Genomic DNA, 16,332 nt, shown 5'->3' with positions numbered 1-16,332 from the left:
CTAAGGTCACGTCACTAGTAAGTGGCTGAGGAAGCATTCAAATACAGCTTTGTCTAATTTCAAAGCTCATGCACTTAATTAAGTTATTCAATGAAATTGCCTCTGCAGTGAGGATTTGGAGGTGGTCTTATCACAGCAATATTTAGCCTTAATGTCAAAAGACTTGTAGTCTTTACAAACTTCTACAGTATTTTGTCTTAGACATGAAATTATTATAAAACTACAAAGAACTTTAGAGGGTATTTATTTCAACTTCTCATAGAGTTGGGTCATACAGTTACTTATTTATACAACTAAGGGACTGAGCCCCAGAGCTTCCATCCATACCCATGAGGGCAATATGTTGTGGAAACAAAGTCATAAGAATCACATGAAGTTACTTTCATTTCTTCTGCCTCATCCCAGATTTCTTTTCTAAAATCCCAGATGATAAGGAAAGGCATGGAAGAAATGGAGCCTGGCATGCTAAATTGAGGGCTCTGACTTTCTGACCCCAGCAAATCTATTTTTCCATTGTTGACAATTAGGCCACACATCCTTTAGAGGTGTGCCTTGATCAATGACACCCAGCTACACAAAGCAGGCCCTGCCCTCTGAGCGACCACTTCATCTAAAATGGATACACATTCTAGCTTTTCCTGCACTAGGCCAAGGTGCAGTGTATAGGTCTTTAGAGACCAAGGTCCTTTGGTAAGTAAGGCCCTTGCCAAGTCTCTCTTGTAATTGAATTGCTTTTCCTTTACATTTGATACTTAAACCAACAAATAAAAATGTTTTATTTCCAAATCATTTCAAATGTTGTAAGGCAGCAACCAGAGCAAATGTGACTCAAATCATCACTAAAGAATATGTTCATGGGAATGTGCACATAAAACATAGCTGAGTAGTTGTAGAATATAATAAAAAAGGGCACTGTGCCTCCCATACTTTGCTGTCACAGTGCTCAGGGCAATACCTATTTCACACCAATTCCAATGCCCAGGGAAACACCTGTGATCAGTGCTGGCTTTAAGCACTGAGTGGCTACTTAGGGTGGTAAGCTCCCCAGCTTCTAGCATAGAGCAGATGATCAATACATAATCATTGAATGACTAATTTTCCACAATGTCAGTACATATTTCAAGCATTCACCATGAGTACGGCCCCTCTAATCTGGAAACAATATGCTTGTGCTGAAGAACCAACAAATCCTGCAGTCTGTAGCACAGAAGGTTAAATTCATAAATCCTGGAGGTTTATGTACTTCTGTTTGTAAAGATGATAATATTTTACCTGTAGAGAGATGTTATATCCAGATCACTGCCGTCAGATGAAAATATCGGCTTAGCCTACAGCCCTACTACAAAATATAAAATCATAATGTCTAGAGAAAACAAACACGTTGTCATTTGGAGGGAGGGGTGTGGTTAGGAAAGCAATAAATAAGCCAGATAATTAAGTCAAATTGACTTAATAGAAGGTTTAAAGTATCCTAATTGCTACTGTCTGAATGTGTTTCCCCCAAATTCATGTGTTCAAACCTAATCACCAATGTGATAGTATTAGGAGGTAGGACCTTGGGAGGTGATTAGGTCATGAGAGACAAACCTTCATGACGGGATTAATGCCCTTATAAAAGAGGCCTCAGATGAAGGCTGGGGTAAAATCGCAGCATACAGCAGATGCTACAAGATCATACCACTGCACTCCAGAGCAAGACTGTCTCAAAAAAAAAAAAAAAAAGAGGCCTCTGAAAGCTGTCTTGCACCTTCCACCATGTGAAGGACACAGCAAACAGTTGCCATCTATGAGCCAGAAAAGGGGCCCTCACCAGACACTGCATCTGCTGGTGCTTTGATCCTGGACTTGCCAGCCTCCAAAACCGTGAGAAATGGATGTTTGCTTATAAGCCATCCCATTTACGGTATTTTCTTATAACAGTCTGAATGGACTAAGCACAAACTATTGCATTTTGTAGTTATTTTTCCCCACCCTTGCTATTACTCTTTTATTTCTGTATTTCAATATATGTATTATCCAGACATTAGCACAAACTTAAGTGCTTAATAATTTTTGTTGAATTAACTTAATACACTGGTTCTCCCATTATGGTTTGAGGATCCCTGGAGGCAATGGTGTGCTGGAGCAGCTTCTATCATCTCTTAAGGACCCACTGTCAAATTTTATTTTTTACTATTATTTATTTTATTTTAGTTTAGTTTTCTGAGACAGAGTCTTGCTCTGTCACCTAAGCTGGAGTGCAGTGGTGCGATGTAGGCTCACTGCAAATTCCGCCTCCCTGGTTCACACCATTCTCCTGCCTGAGCCTCCCAAGTAGCTAGGACTACAGGTGCCCTCCACCACGCCTGGCTTTTTTTTTTTTTTTTTTGTATTTTTAGTAGAGACAGGGTTTCACTGTGTTAGCCAGGATGGTCTTGATCTCCTGACCTCATGATCTGATTGCCTTGACCTCCCAAAGTGTATATTTTATTTTATTTTAAGTTCCAAGATATATATGCAGGATGTGCATGTCTGTTACATAAGTAAACATGTGCCATGCTGGTTTGCTGCACCTATCAACCCATCACCTCGCTATTAAGCCCCACATGCATTAGTTATTTATCGTGATGCTCTCCCTCCCCCAAACCCCAACAGACACCAGAGTGTGTTGTTCCCCTTCCTGTGTCCATGTGTTCTCATTGTTCAGCTCCCACTTATGAGTGAGAACATGTGGTGCTTGGTTTTCTGTTCCTGTGTTAGTTTGCTGAAGATAATGGCTTCCAGCTCAATCCATGTCCCAGCAAAGGACATGATCTTGTTGCTACTTATGGCTGCATAGTATTCCATCATACACATGTACCACATCTTCTTTATCCAGTCTATCACTGATGGACATTTAGGTTGATTCCATGTCTTTGCTATTGTGAATAGTGCTACAATGAACATACACATGCATGTATCTTTATAATAGAATAATTTATATTCTAATATCCCGAATCTACAAGGAACTTTAACAAATTTACAAGAAAAAAAAATACCCTATCAAAAAGTGGGCAAAGGACATGAACAGACACTTCTCAAAAGAAGACATTTATATGGCCAACAAACATGAAAAAATACTCAACCTCACTGATCAATAAGGAAATGCAAATCAAAACCACAATGAGATACCATCTCACACAAGTCAAAATGGCATTTAATTAAACAATCAAGAAACAACAGATGCTGATGTGGCTGTGAAGAAAGAGGAACACATTTACACTGTTGGTGGGAATGCAAATTAGTTCAACCATCGTGGAAGACAGTGTGGCAATTCCTGAAGGATCTAGAACGAGAAATACCATTTGACTCAGCAGTCCCCACTGTCAAATTTTAAAGAATTTTGTGAGTCAGTCCTTAAACATAATCATTATTAAAAAGTATATTATAAAAACATTCAATTAAACAAATTATATTAACATAAAGATAATAAATATTCACAACCCATCATTTCCTAATCTTTTTACTACAATCTTGTTAGGCTCTTGCAGTTATTTCTAGCTATTGTATTTGTATGGTAGAAACACTATATAATAATGTGCTACTGCCTGTCTTTTCCCAACTTTGCATTATCAGTCATGTTGGGAGTATTTACACCAGAGAAATTGGCAGTGCTACAAAGTGGCCTTTCTCTCCTTCAATAATGAACTAGTTTTTAAAACACTGTCCACAAGTGGAGCAGCACATCACTTACTGAGAGTTCTCAAGAATCTTTCTGGTACTAGGTCCTCTCTTTTTGTATGAGTGGCTAGATTTCTTCATGCATGTTAATCAAAGTAACACACTAAAACAGATTGAATGCAGAAGCAGAGATGAGACTCCGACTATAAGTTCCACATTAGTTTTCAAAAAATGGAAAACTCTTCTCATTAATTTTCCTCATAAAAATGAGTTATTTGGGTTATCATATAATGTTTTACTGCTATTTTAAAATGAATTAGTATTTTTATTCCTAATTTTGCATTTTAGTATGATAAATAGTGATAGATACAACTCACAAAAACGAAAGTCCTTGGGGTCCTTAATAATTTAGAGTGTGAAGGAGACTGAGATCAAAAGTTTTCATTTTTCAATGCAGTTAATTCCACACTTCACTTTTTTTGACTTAGCGTAGTTAAACCAGAAAAGCAGGTCTGTATTCTTAGGGCTTTGTGACCTTGGTAAGTTAATTCTTTACCTCTTCAAATCTTCATTTCTCCAACTGTGAAAAGGCAATGTTGGAAAAGATTTTGTCTCAATGAATAACTTTTTTTTAGCTTTTAGCTGCTGTAACTACAAGAATTATAAACGAGCTTTGCTCCTAGCTTGAGGGCAGTACAATTATTTCTGCTTTGTCATCCTTTTTATACCTCCAAACCCCATCATCACTGTCTTTAACAACCTGTTCTGCCTAAACTCCTCCCCCCCCCAAAGATTTTTCATTGGATTACATCACTGTGCAGTAATTACAGAATTTACTGTTTCCAGTTGTCAAAAAAAAAAAAAAAAAAAAACAGTTCTGCACTAAACTGCATGCATGCAGCACATACAAAACACAGTGCCGACCAAGAAAATGCCAGTTTAGTGCCATCCATCAGGTGGAAAAATCAAATGCCTAAAGCAGGCACTGCGACCGAATTTAATAAAGCATACTATTACGCAGGCCCTGCCTTGCATCTCCTCACTACAGCGGAGTGAAATAGAAAGACATGTGCTGCCTGTGCAGTTTCTCTTTTCTGTGAAAACACCACGGATTGCTATGTGCTTGGCGTCCTTAACGAATGTGTGAATATGTGTCTTAATTTCAGGTTAGTGCGCGTCTGCTTTGCCTCCGAAATCACTGCGGCAGAATACAAACAATGTATAAAATAAAAAGCCTTTGCCAAGTGCGCCAAGACTACAACCTTCACTTACGAATCACCTCTGCGTCTCCTTTCCCTTTACGCACCCGCAGTACGATCAACATGTGAAATCGCACCCCAGTCTGCCGGGAATTTGATTTCCACTTCCTCTCCCAACATCAAACCACCACGAAAACCAACCCTTCCGGGCGCGAAGCTGCACGTAAGGTGGGGAAGGCCAAGAAGACTGCGTGGCGAGCGCGCCCTGTGGGGCGCGCCTGCCTCCCGCCGCAGACCCGCGAGTGAACTGCGCTCCACGGCGGCCTGTGCGTGGAAGAAGCCGAGGAGTAAGAGATGCGATAAAATGGCTGCCAGGAGGGGGTTGCTCTGTGCTAAGGACAGCACGCCCTCCCCAAGGGATCCAGTGTGCTCCCAGCCCGCCTCCAGGCAGCGGCCGAGACGCCTCACGTTTGGGGCGCATCCCAAGGCCAAGGCGAGGCGACTTTCGCAGCTTCATTTAGCTCTGCAGAAGGTCACCTCCGCCCCCACCCCCATGCGGCACGTGCGGCAAGGCATCGCCATGGCAACCTTGCTTTCCGCCCCTCTCGTTATTGAACAGCTGAGACACCCAGCGTCCCTCAACTTGTTACTGCACAAGTTAATGCGGTCCTCTGAGGGCTTGGTTTCCTAACTATTGTTCTTTGGGCAACTGACTGCTTCCTGAAACAAACAAACCAAACAAAACAAAACCCTACGCGTGTGTCTCAGACTTTCTCCTCACCACTCCTGGCCACAAATGTGAGCGAATCCGGTCATTCTCTTCCTAGGAAGCGCAACAGAATAAGCTGGAAGGAAGCAAGGATTCAAGTCCAACCGTGATTTATTGACACTAATGTTGTCACCATTTTGACGTTTGCAGCCTTCAGTTTCACTAGATATAAACCATTAATAGTTATATGACTACCTCTCTCCTATATGGTTGGTGAGTGAGTAAATTGATGCAATCTTCCTGTAGGCAACTTTTTCAAGAAATAAAGAGGCTTGAACAAAATATAGCTACAAAGATACTCATAGCAGCAAATGTTTATAATAGTTGTTTTTAAATCAAGCTAAATGTAAGAAAACAGTTGGTTAAAGTAATGAATACAATGAGATAACCACTGGGTGATGCGATTACAGGTGACTTTTTCTTATTCTTTCTTTGACAGTGGTAAGAATTATTTTATATAAGAACAAAAACATATTTTGTTTTATTGTTTCAACGGGTCTGATGTGGTTTATAAACATATAAACGGATCATTACTTATAGATTATACATAAAAATGTTTTCGTCAAAGGAAAGTATGAAGATTAAAATGGAAGAGCTCTGCATCACTTGGATCATTTGTTATTGTTTTTGTTTTTTTTCCCCTCAGATATCAAAGTATTTGCATTTGGTTTGGGAAAAATTATTTTTAATTATTTATGTTCTACCAAAGAAAACAAAATGATTTTCCATTGAACACATAATAGTATTAAGAAATACTCAAAATCATCTTATTGTCATAAACCTTCATTAAGGATAAAGGCTTTCATTTTGTTCTTGTTCTCTGGCTATAGAATTTCAGTTCAAAGAGCAGTTGTTGTTTTAAAATGGAAATTCATGAGTAGCTGAGAAGCCTGGCTGCAGAGCCAGATTGTGCTCAAAGTGGAATCCTTCAAAACCGCCTTATCTGAGGTCCCTGCACCCGGGCCCTGAAACAGCAGGGAGTAGCTTGTCATCTCATTTACACAGAACTGTGTGATCCTTCAGGGAAACCACTTTCTTCCCACTGTAAAAGTGAACCTGGCTGTTGTCGAGTAGCCTGTAAGAAGCCCTGCAGTATCACACTAAAGACACCTCATCTCTGAGGAGTGCTCAGGGAGAGCCCAGGCCTGACCAACAGTTGCAATTAAATCAGGACCTTTTAAGGCTTGGAAAATGCTCACTGTGAATTATTCTAAAAGAAAAAAAAAATCATAGACCTGGGCAAAAATTTAGCTACGCGAATTTAGTTTTTATACTATTTTATAATAGTAAAATTTTAGAATCCACATAAATGTCAAAGAATTAAAAATAAATCTGTGTTACAGCCGGATGATAAAACTATATGCAGCCATTAAAATTGAACATATAGGAGAATATGCAGTCATGTGGGAAAGTGTTCATTGTGCCATGTTAAGTGAAAAGAAAAGCATGTTAAAAATAGAATGTACATCATGACCCAATTTTTATAAAATATTTTGTAATGCAGGCAAGATTTAATGTGTTACATACATCACTCAAAATTTAAGCTCCAAAATTGTGGATTGCCAGTTGTATTTTTTCTTTTTATTTTTCCTTCTCTAATAAGTCCATTAATAATAAGGTATTAATGGCTAAGTGATTATTAATAGGGCATTAATGAGAGAGAGTGTATTTTATTAGTACCCAGGAAATGGTACTACACACTCTGATGACTTTTCAGGAATGCGTTTTGCAGACACTTCAGAACATTTCCAAAGCATACATTTTATAAGCTTAGTAATTAGAGGATGATAGATTGCCTGAGTCACATTACCCACTTCACATATCCATTCATCTGGACTAAAGCGTTTACACCTTGTGTTTCTTTCCAACCTAAGTTTTAGAGCAAATATAACACAATTTTCCTGAAGACATCTGTTTACAACATTGAAAAGATTAAATCAAGCTAAGGATTGTCCAGGTACCTAGTAAGCACATTCTATGTATTCTCAGAGTGCACATGTGCTCTGGATTCAGGTCTGATTTTCCATAAACCCCTCATGTATAATTGGAGAAGCAGTTGCCCACATGACTCTATAATGGAAAATCCACAAAGGCTGTCCCCTCAGGGTGGATAGCCAAGCTTTGCAGCCCAGCCCGGTAGGCCCTTTATTTCCTGGTTCCTGCTAACCTCTTCATGTCTCAACCCTGCCTTTCCCACCTCCTGTGCTCAGCCACAGTGAGACTATCACAGTGAACACAAATGGAATCTTTCTATGTGCTGGACATTTTTTATGGGATAGGTATTACTCTAATATCATTCCTCCCATTTTACATATGGAGATGCCGAGGCACGGACACATCAAACAATCTCATCATTCACAGTTCCTGTCATTTACAGTTAATAAGGATTAAGATGCAAACCCAGGAAGCCTGGCTCTTGTTCTTAACTGTTATATCTCCACCCAGGTAATATGTAGATTCCCAAATGAATTATTAGCTTCAATGACTTTCTGCTTCAACCTTTCTGTATAGGCTCCTTCTGTGTAGAAGTTCTTTCCATTTAGCCAAACTCTGATTCTTCTTTCAAAACACAGGTGTCATATATCTCCTCTGGAAAGTCTTCCCCAGTGCTCCCATATGTGCCTCCATTATGGTTCTTAGCACCTTGCTGTAAAGCATGATTTACCTCCTGCCTCCGCCATGTGTCTTCAAAGACAAGTTTCAAATTTCTATTAGTTTTTATAACTCCAGTGCCCAGCACAGTGTCTCTGACACATAGGAGGTACTTAATCGCTGATGCATGTATGAATGATTGTGAACAGCACCATAGAGTTCTACTTGCCCAAAACTATCATCTTCAACGTCACACCATAACAGCCACTGTAACACCATTGGAGTTGCTCTTATGCAAACAAACACTGGATAGGTACCCAGAAGAACAGTGCAGTGCCAGCTCCTGAGGAACAGCCTTTTTCTTGCTGGGCTCTAGTTAAATGTGGACATATTCTTTGGAAGGGGAGAGAGAGTGTTAAGAAGAACTATTAAGATATTATTAGGCATTATTTTTGACAATTTGTCAGGTCCCCAAAATGGTGGGACAGAAGATGAGTAAATCTGGTATCAGGCTTTGGGCTTGGCCAAGAAAACACACCTGTTAATGGGACACTGTACCTTGCAACCAACACAAAGAACCACAGATGTCTACCTAGGACAGTTGACACTTCCCCTGTCTCACAAATTTCACGAAGACAGTCTTGAAATTCATGGCATATTCATGTCAACGTTCTTAAATAGTTGATGATTATTTTTGCTCATTTTAGCCAGGGCACTAGTAGGACAGACTGAAGCAGCGGAAGACAACTGATATTTATGCATTAAAATCAATACTTAATGAATATTCAACATAAAAGCATGTTTCTGCTTGCATCATTCTTACTCTTTGCATCATTTTCCCGTTAATGTCTGTATCTTTTTTTGCGAAATAGTTTATTATTATTATTATTATTATTATTATTATCATTATTATTTAGTTCTGGGACACATGTGCAGAACGTGCAGGTTTGTTACATAGGTATACATGTGCCACGGTGGTTTGCTGCAGCCATCAAACTGTCATCTACATTAGATATTTCTCCTAATTCTATCCTTTCCCTAGCCCACCCCTTGAGAGGACCCGATGTGTGATGTTTCCCTCCCTGTGCCCATTTGTTCTTATTGTTCAACTCCCAGTTATGAGCAAGAACATGCAGTGTTTGGTTTTCTGTTTCTTTGTTAGTTTGATGAGAATGTTGGTTTCCAGCTTCATCCATGTTCCTGCAAAGGACATGAACTCATTCTTTTTTATGGCTACATAGTATTTCATGATGTAGATGTGCCACATTTTCTTTATCCAGTTTATCATTGATGGCCTTTTGGGTTGGTTCCAAGTCTTTGCCATTGTAAATAGTGCTACAATAAACATATATGTACATGTGTCTTTACAGTAGAATGATTTATAATCCTTTGGGTATATTCCCAGTAATGGGATTGCAGGGTCAATTTCCCCTATTTAATAAATGGTGTTGGGAAAACTGACTAGCCATATGCAGAAAACTGAAACTGGACCCCTTCCTTATGCCTTATACAAAAATTAACTCAAGATGGATTGAAGACTTAAATGTAAGACCTAAAACTATAAAAACCCTAGAAGAAAACCTAGGCAATACCATTCAGGATGTAGGCATGGGCAAAGACTTCATGACTAAAACATCAAAAGCAATTGCAACAAAAGCCAAAATTGACAAATGGGATCTAATTAAACTAAAGAGTTTCTGCACAGCAAATGAACTATCATCAGAGTGAACAGGAAACCTACAGAATGGGAGAAAATTTTTGCAATCTATCCATCTGACAAAGGGTTAATATCCAGAATCTACAAGGAACTTGAACAAATTTACAAGAGAAAAGCAACCCCATCAAAAGGTGGGCGAAGGATATGAACAGACACTTCTCAAAAGAAGATATTTATGTGGCCAACAAATGTATGAAAAAAAGCTCATCATCACTTGTCATCAGAGAAATGCAAAACAAAGCCACAATGAAATATCATCTCACGTCAGTTAGAATGGCGATCATTAAAAAGTCAGAAAACAACATGCTGGAGAGGCTGTGGAGAAATAGGAATGCTTTTACACTGCTGGTGGGAGTGTTAATTAGTTCAACCATCATGGAAGACAGTGCAGCAATTCCTCAAGGATTTAGAACCAGTAGTGCCTGTATTTTTATTAAAGTAAAGACATTATCTCAAATGTCTTTTGGAATAAACCAGGGAATAAATAATTATATAAAATGAAACTAAACATCCTGTTGTTTCACTTTGAGGAACTGGTTTAAACTTTGCTTTGAGCATTTAGGTTTATTTGTGATGGCATTTATAAGGGAATCTAGTATATGCTTCACAGATGTCAAAACAAATGCTTTGAAAGAAAGTGTCAAAATCCCAGGAGTCTCATGTCCACTGATTTGGAAGAAAACAAAATTATTTTCTTCCAAACATATTTTCTGCACTTTAATTTTAGAAATTGAAATATGGGATTTAAAGGTTCATTTGACCATTGTTGAAAATTTTATTTTGTGTTGTAGTGCTATTTGCACATTTAAAAAGTTCTTTTTTAAAGTTTTGCAAAGTTCTCATAGATATCTAGTGACTCCTTGTGGAGTTTCCCTGCACACATAATAATTCACTAAAAAGGTTAAGAAATCACAGAATCTAAGAGCTGAAGGGACTTTGGAAGTACTTAATACAAACTTCCACCCAGTTGGGTGTCTATTTTGCAATAACCATGAAAGATGGTCGAAAATATCTGATGACAAGAAGGAGTCTTTTGGATTGCTGCCTATTTTCTGCTCTTCTAATGGTGACAAAGAGTTACAAATCATTTTTCACAGTTTTCCTGGGATTTTGGCTCTGAGATAATCATTTCAACAAGGCTTAGAATGAAACTAAAAAGGAAGAAAATTTCACATTGGCCCAAATCTATGACTCCCATTGTGATTCTATGGAGAATTAGATCCTCATGGAAGAGTTGATTTCACTTAGAATCTAAGAAATTCACATTCCAAGTACAAAGAGGTGTGTCTAGCCCCCTGAACCCCCAAGAAACAATATCCCTTTTACTCTGAAATTTCACCATTACCTTATATTTTTGTTTTGCCTTTCATTAATATCCAATAATCTTGGTAATAGATATCTGCCATTTGGGTCTCTCAGTACCTAATCTCTTACCCTGATAGTACCCTAATGACCTTTTGTGGAACAACTTTCTCCCATGTTGTGTGTAGTCTACATGGCATAGTAAAACTGATTGCCCATTTTACACACCTGAAGCTTCAGTATAGTCAGGTGGTTATCAAAGCCAATGAGACAGCTTCTGCCAGGTCACTGCATCTTAGGCAAGAAATAAAAACCGTAAGAAGCCTTTTAAAACTGTCATTGTGCCAGTGTTGCCCAATCAGACTCTTCCAGCTTTGAGGCCATCTCTTCACTTTACAGAGGCACCTTGGATCTTGCTTGGTTTCAAGACTGGTCCTTTGGGCTTTCCATCCTTTCTTGACATTCCTGAATCCTTCTAAAATATTCCCCCTTTTAAAAAAGTTAACCACATTCTAAAATTGATCATGGTTATGTTTGCACAGCTCTGTGAAGGTACTAAAAAACCACAGAATTGCACACTTTAAATAGATGAATTATTTGGTACAGGAGTTATATCTCAATAAAATTCTCTCTCACACACACACAAAATCAGAGAGAGTTGGTTTCCATTGTTTAAAACACAGTAAGATCTAACTGATATTTGACTCCAGTCAAAATACAAATACTTGACTGTAAAGGATTTCATATCTCATGTCTTTTTAACAATGAGTTTACCAGGAAAAAGTATCAAGGCACTAGTTTTGATGTGTGTTGAACAAATTTAGCAAATACAGTGTCATTCCAAGAGATCAGGCAACAAAGAGGCACCTCATGGGAGGTGATTTTAGACATTTAGACTAGCATGTGGACATTGAATGGTGGGGATGTTGGAGAGAGTGGTGTGGAAATATGTTGTGGTAGTCCAAAACGAAAGGTACATTTTTTGGTCACTAGTTCCAAATCCAAATTAATCTTAAGTCATAAATCTAGTGCCAACTGTATTATGCTCCGACTGCAAATCATTTAGTATCTACTCTATTATTTCTATAAAAAGTGTAGGATTTGAAGATAAAGGATACAGATTGAAAATGCATAACTAATAATTAAAACACATTGCAAACTCTGAGGTAAAAGCTTTCTATGTTTTATTTTATTTACAACTCAGAAAACCTATGTATTTCTACTTAGAATATTTAGTGGTTTTCTCAAGTTTACAGAGCCAAGGTAAAGGAGATGAAATTTAAACTTGTATCCATCTGATTCCAAAGGTCATTTTTTCTCTTAATACCTCCCATTATGCTTGCTCTTTCAAGGTTCTAAAATAAAATTTTCATTCATAACTGAGGGCAAGAAGAACTAGATAATGACATATATAAATCCCTACTAATGAAATACAATTTTTCAATTAAACCAACAGGATGATAAATGTTTTTTACTTTTTGACGCATACATACCAAAAAATACACATTTTCTGGGAATATGAGAATAATTTAGTTTGTCCCTAGCTTACCTCAGCTTCATCTCTTTTTACCTGCACCCTATGTATTCCTTACACCATGAGGTATTTACATTGAGTTTGGATATATTTTTGTCTCTGCTCAAAATAACCCTCAGATGCCCCCAGTTGTGTTCAATCATTTCAAGAAAAATGTGTTCAGCTTAACCTTATTTTAACTAGACTCTTACAGTGGGTGACCCTAACACTGTCTAGTCTTTTACAGATTTTTAACATATTCTGTGCCCACCTCCAACATGGAACATTTTAGTCTGTATTGTATTGGTGGCTTGCCTTTGTCTGCCACTAAAAGACAAATTACTTAAGCCTACAAGCTGCATGTATTTGTCTTTAAACTTCAGCTTCTATCTGGTTGGTGCCTGGGACATATTAAGCATCTAATAAATGTCTGTTAATAAATTGAATAATTAATCATTCAGTGATTTGGAAAATGAAAACTTTTTTCCCCAAAGTCTAATAAACTCAGTTTGGTTTATAATAAGGTGTTTTGGTTAAACAAATAATCCATCTAAAATATTATCTATAACATAAATGTTATAATATCATAAAAAATAAAAATCTTACAAAACATAACTTCATTCCTCCTTAACAAAATAATTTTGGATGCTATGATAGTTGAAAACATCATAGGCCCTCACTGGTTGTCATCAGTAAGGATGTTTCAGCATCATTTAATAAAAAGGTCTTAGCAGGGTGTCAAATTCCAGGAAACTTATATAGTGGCATCATGTCAATTATTCCAAAAGCTGATTAAAAAATATTCCTAAACCTAGAAAAAATTTATTTTGGGAGAGCCTGTAGAGTTTCAGTAATTTTCCGAGTATCTTTATCTTCTGATACTGTCATCCTGTTAAACTGAACTTAAGTATGTCACCAATATTAAGGTTGTTCAAGGCAAAAGCTCATGCTTGGAGACTACGCCAAGGATCTCCTGTCTATGTGTTTCCAATTTACTTGCCCTGTCTTTATTTTCCAAGCCCCAACCTGGGGTTTGATATCCTGACTTAAAACGACATTTCCCCCCCCGCCCCATATTTTAACACCTTTCATTCTGTCCCTGGCACTTAAGACTTCAGTAATCAGGAAAGGTTTTGATTCTAGTTCCTCCTTGACTTTTGGCTTTCCATATTGCCTTTACTGGGAATTCTATTCCAGATTCCACTGGACTTTCCCTTTTCCTGGATCGTTGTTTAACTTGCTGCAGGGAGAGTGAGAGGATAGAGGAATTAGACAGGCAAAGCTTTGATAAGTGTTATTCCTCTTTGCCATCACAAATATGCAATAGAAATCCAGTGACTCTTAACCAATTTTGAATAACGAGCAATTAACAATGACCTTCGCATGGGGAAAAGCTGTGCTCTCAGCATTTACAGAATTCTAACCCTGACTTTGAATATTTGTATTTGTGCACAAGCATGACGGTTACCTTTAGTGTCTTAAGATCCTCTGTAAAATTTATTGTGAGAGTAAAGAGATTTCTTGAAGAAATAGTTATCTAGATTTTCATTTGTGAATAATTATAATCACGTTTAAAAGGTTTCTATAGGCTGATTTTTTTTTCCGTTTTATTTGGGGGAATACCAGAAAGTCTTGATGGAATTTTTAGTGCTTTTGTGTGCGTGTAATGCCATAAAATATTTATATATTGAATTATGTCATATGAACTAGACACATTCTAGCAGAAATTATGACTGTTATATGTCTGCCATAAAATCACAATCATGGGTGCCAGGGTGTTGAGGGTTTGGGGAGTCAAGCAGTCAAAGCAAGCATGAATTTCCATTTCTCAGTTTTCCCACATGCTTGTTCCTCAATCATTTCTTTCCTTTTTGTTTTTTAAGAGAGGCCATAGAAAGTATCAAATATCAAGAAATATATATGGAATAAATTTTAAGAGTGAGCCATTACTACTCTCAAAAATCATTCTCACTTTTGGAAGCAGAATGCTGCAGCATGGTTTAAAAAGATCACAATATCCACACAAGCATAGTTTCAGAATCATGGTGCTCACATCCCATGTTGAACCTCTAAAACAAATACTATCAGTTTTTCCTTAACATGAGCTCCAAGTTAAAATTAGATGGTTTTACTCAGGTAGTAATTGAGATGCTAATATTTCCAAAGACAATGAACATAGAATTCAGCACGATACATAACATATACATTTCTCATTCTTAATATTCTTTTAAATGTTTACATAGAGCATTCACGCTATACTCATTCATGGAATCGATGCCTAATTTGAAACATATTTTCTATTACAGCGATGATTGTATATGGAAAAGGAAATAACTCCCTTAGTCCCACTGTGTATATCAAAAGAGAAATCTGGAGCCATTACGTAGTTTATGCTTAAGATTTTGATTAAAAGATTCCATGAAAATCCCATGAGAGCTCAGTCCAAGGTAGACGATTTGAACTGAACATATTGGAAAAAGATTGGGTGCCCAAATACCAATTTTAAGTATCTTTTCTTACTGAACTGTATATTAAACAATCCACATGAATGTAAAAACCAGCCACTTCCTGAATAATGGCCACATCTGTTTTCAAGTCAAACTTAAATCCCCTATCTCTAAATTTGGTGAATGATTCAATTTTAGAGCTGGAGGGGAATTTAGTCCAATTCCCTCATATTACAGATGAGGAAATTGAGGCACAGGGAAATTCCTTTTTAAAAACCCATAATAATCCTTCCAATCTTATCCTGAGTCACTCCATGGGGAGGTCTTTTCTGCTTCCTGTCACCACCAAAAAATGAGTCTCCCCTAACATATACTCACAAATTCCTCCACATTTTTACTTCATAGTACTTAATGTAGCTTCTGATTATGCAAGCGAAAGTCATGATTTTTGGCTTAGCATCTGTTGCCACAAATAAATGCTCCATTAGCTCCATAAGCTGGGTTCTCACTGCCTAGCACATTCAGACACATAGAGGGTAACCAATAAACATTTAATGTTTGAGCAACATGCAATGACACAAACACATATTATTTCATTTATTAAATGAGCAGTTAGACCAGACTATCTTTAAAGAATATTCCAACTCAAAAGGAATGTATGAATGTTTGGTGAATCTGATGCTCTTTGCACTATGCCACAAATGTCAGAAAAGCCATTTTGTTGCTATCATAGTTTCTCCATTTTCTATTTGCATGACTTAATCAAGTCCCATTCAAATAGCGGAATGTACATTGGAAGGGAAGACCTAGCCCAAATATGTGTGGAGAGTTTGTCTTAGTCTCAGTCACTAGTGAGACTTCACACTCCAGAGAGCTTAGGTTAAGCCAGTGTCTTATCTGTGTAAATTACAAGTCAAATATACAAAGCACTCAGAGGGGTGCAAGAAGTCTTGTCTGATAGTGTTGAAGGAACAAATGTAATTGACATTTTGATAGGAATACATGTGTTCCCAGGAAGAACCATTTTGAAGCAAGCTACTGAATAGAGATTGAACTGAGATGCAAATAATCACCACTTTCATCTTTGACCTCTGGAGAAGCTTGATTTATTAAGATCGCAGGAAAACAGAATGATGTGACTCCTGGTGTTAGCA

This window comes from Rhinopithecus roxellana, chromosome 15 (assembly GCF_007565055.1).
Source record: "Rhinopithecus roxellana isolate Shanxi Qingling chromosome 15, ASM756505v1, whole genome shotgun sequence".
Classification (NCBI taxonomy): domain Eukaryota; kingdom Metazoa; phylum Chordata; class Mammalia; order Primates; family Cercopithecidae; genus Rhinopithecus; species Rhinopithecus roxellana.
This window is presented reverse-complemented; position numbering follows the sequence as displayed.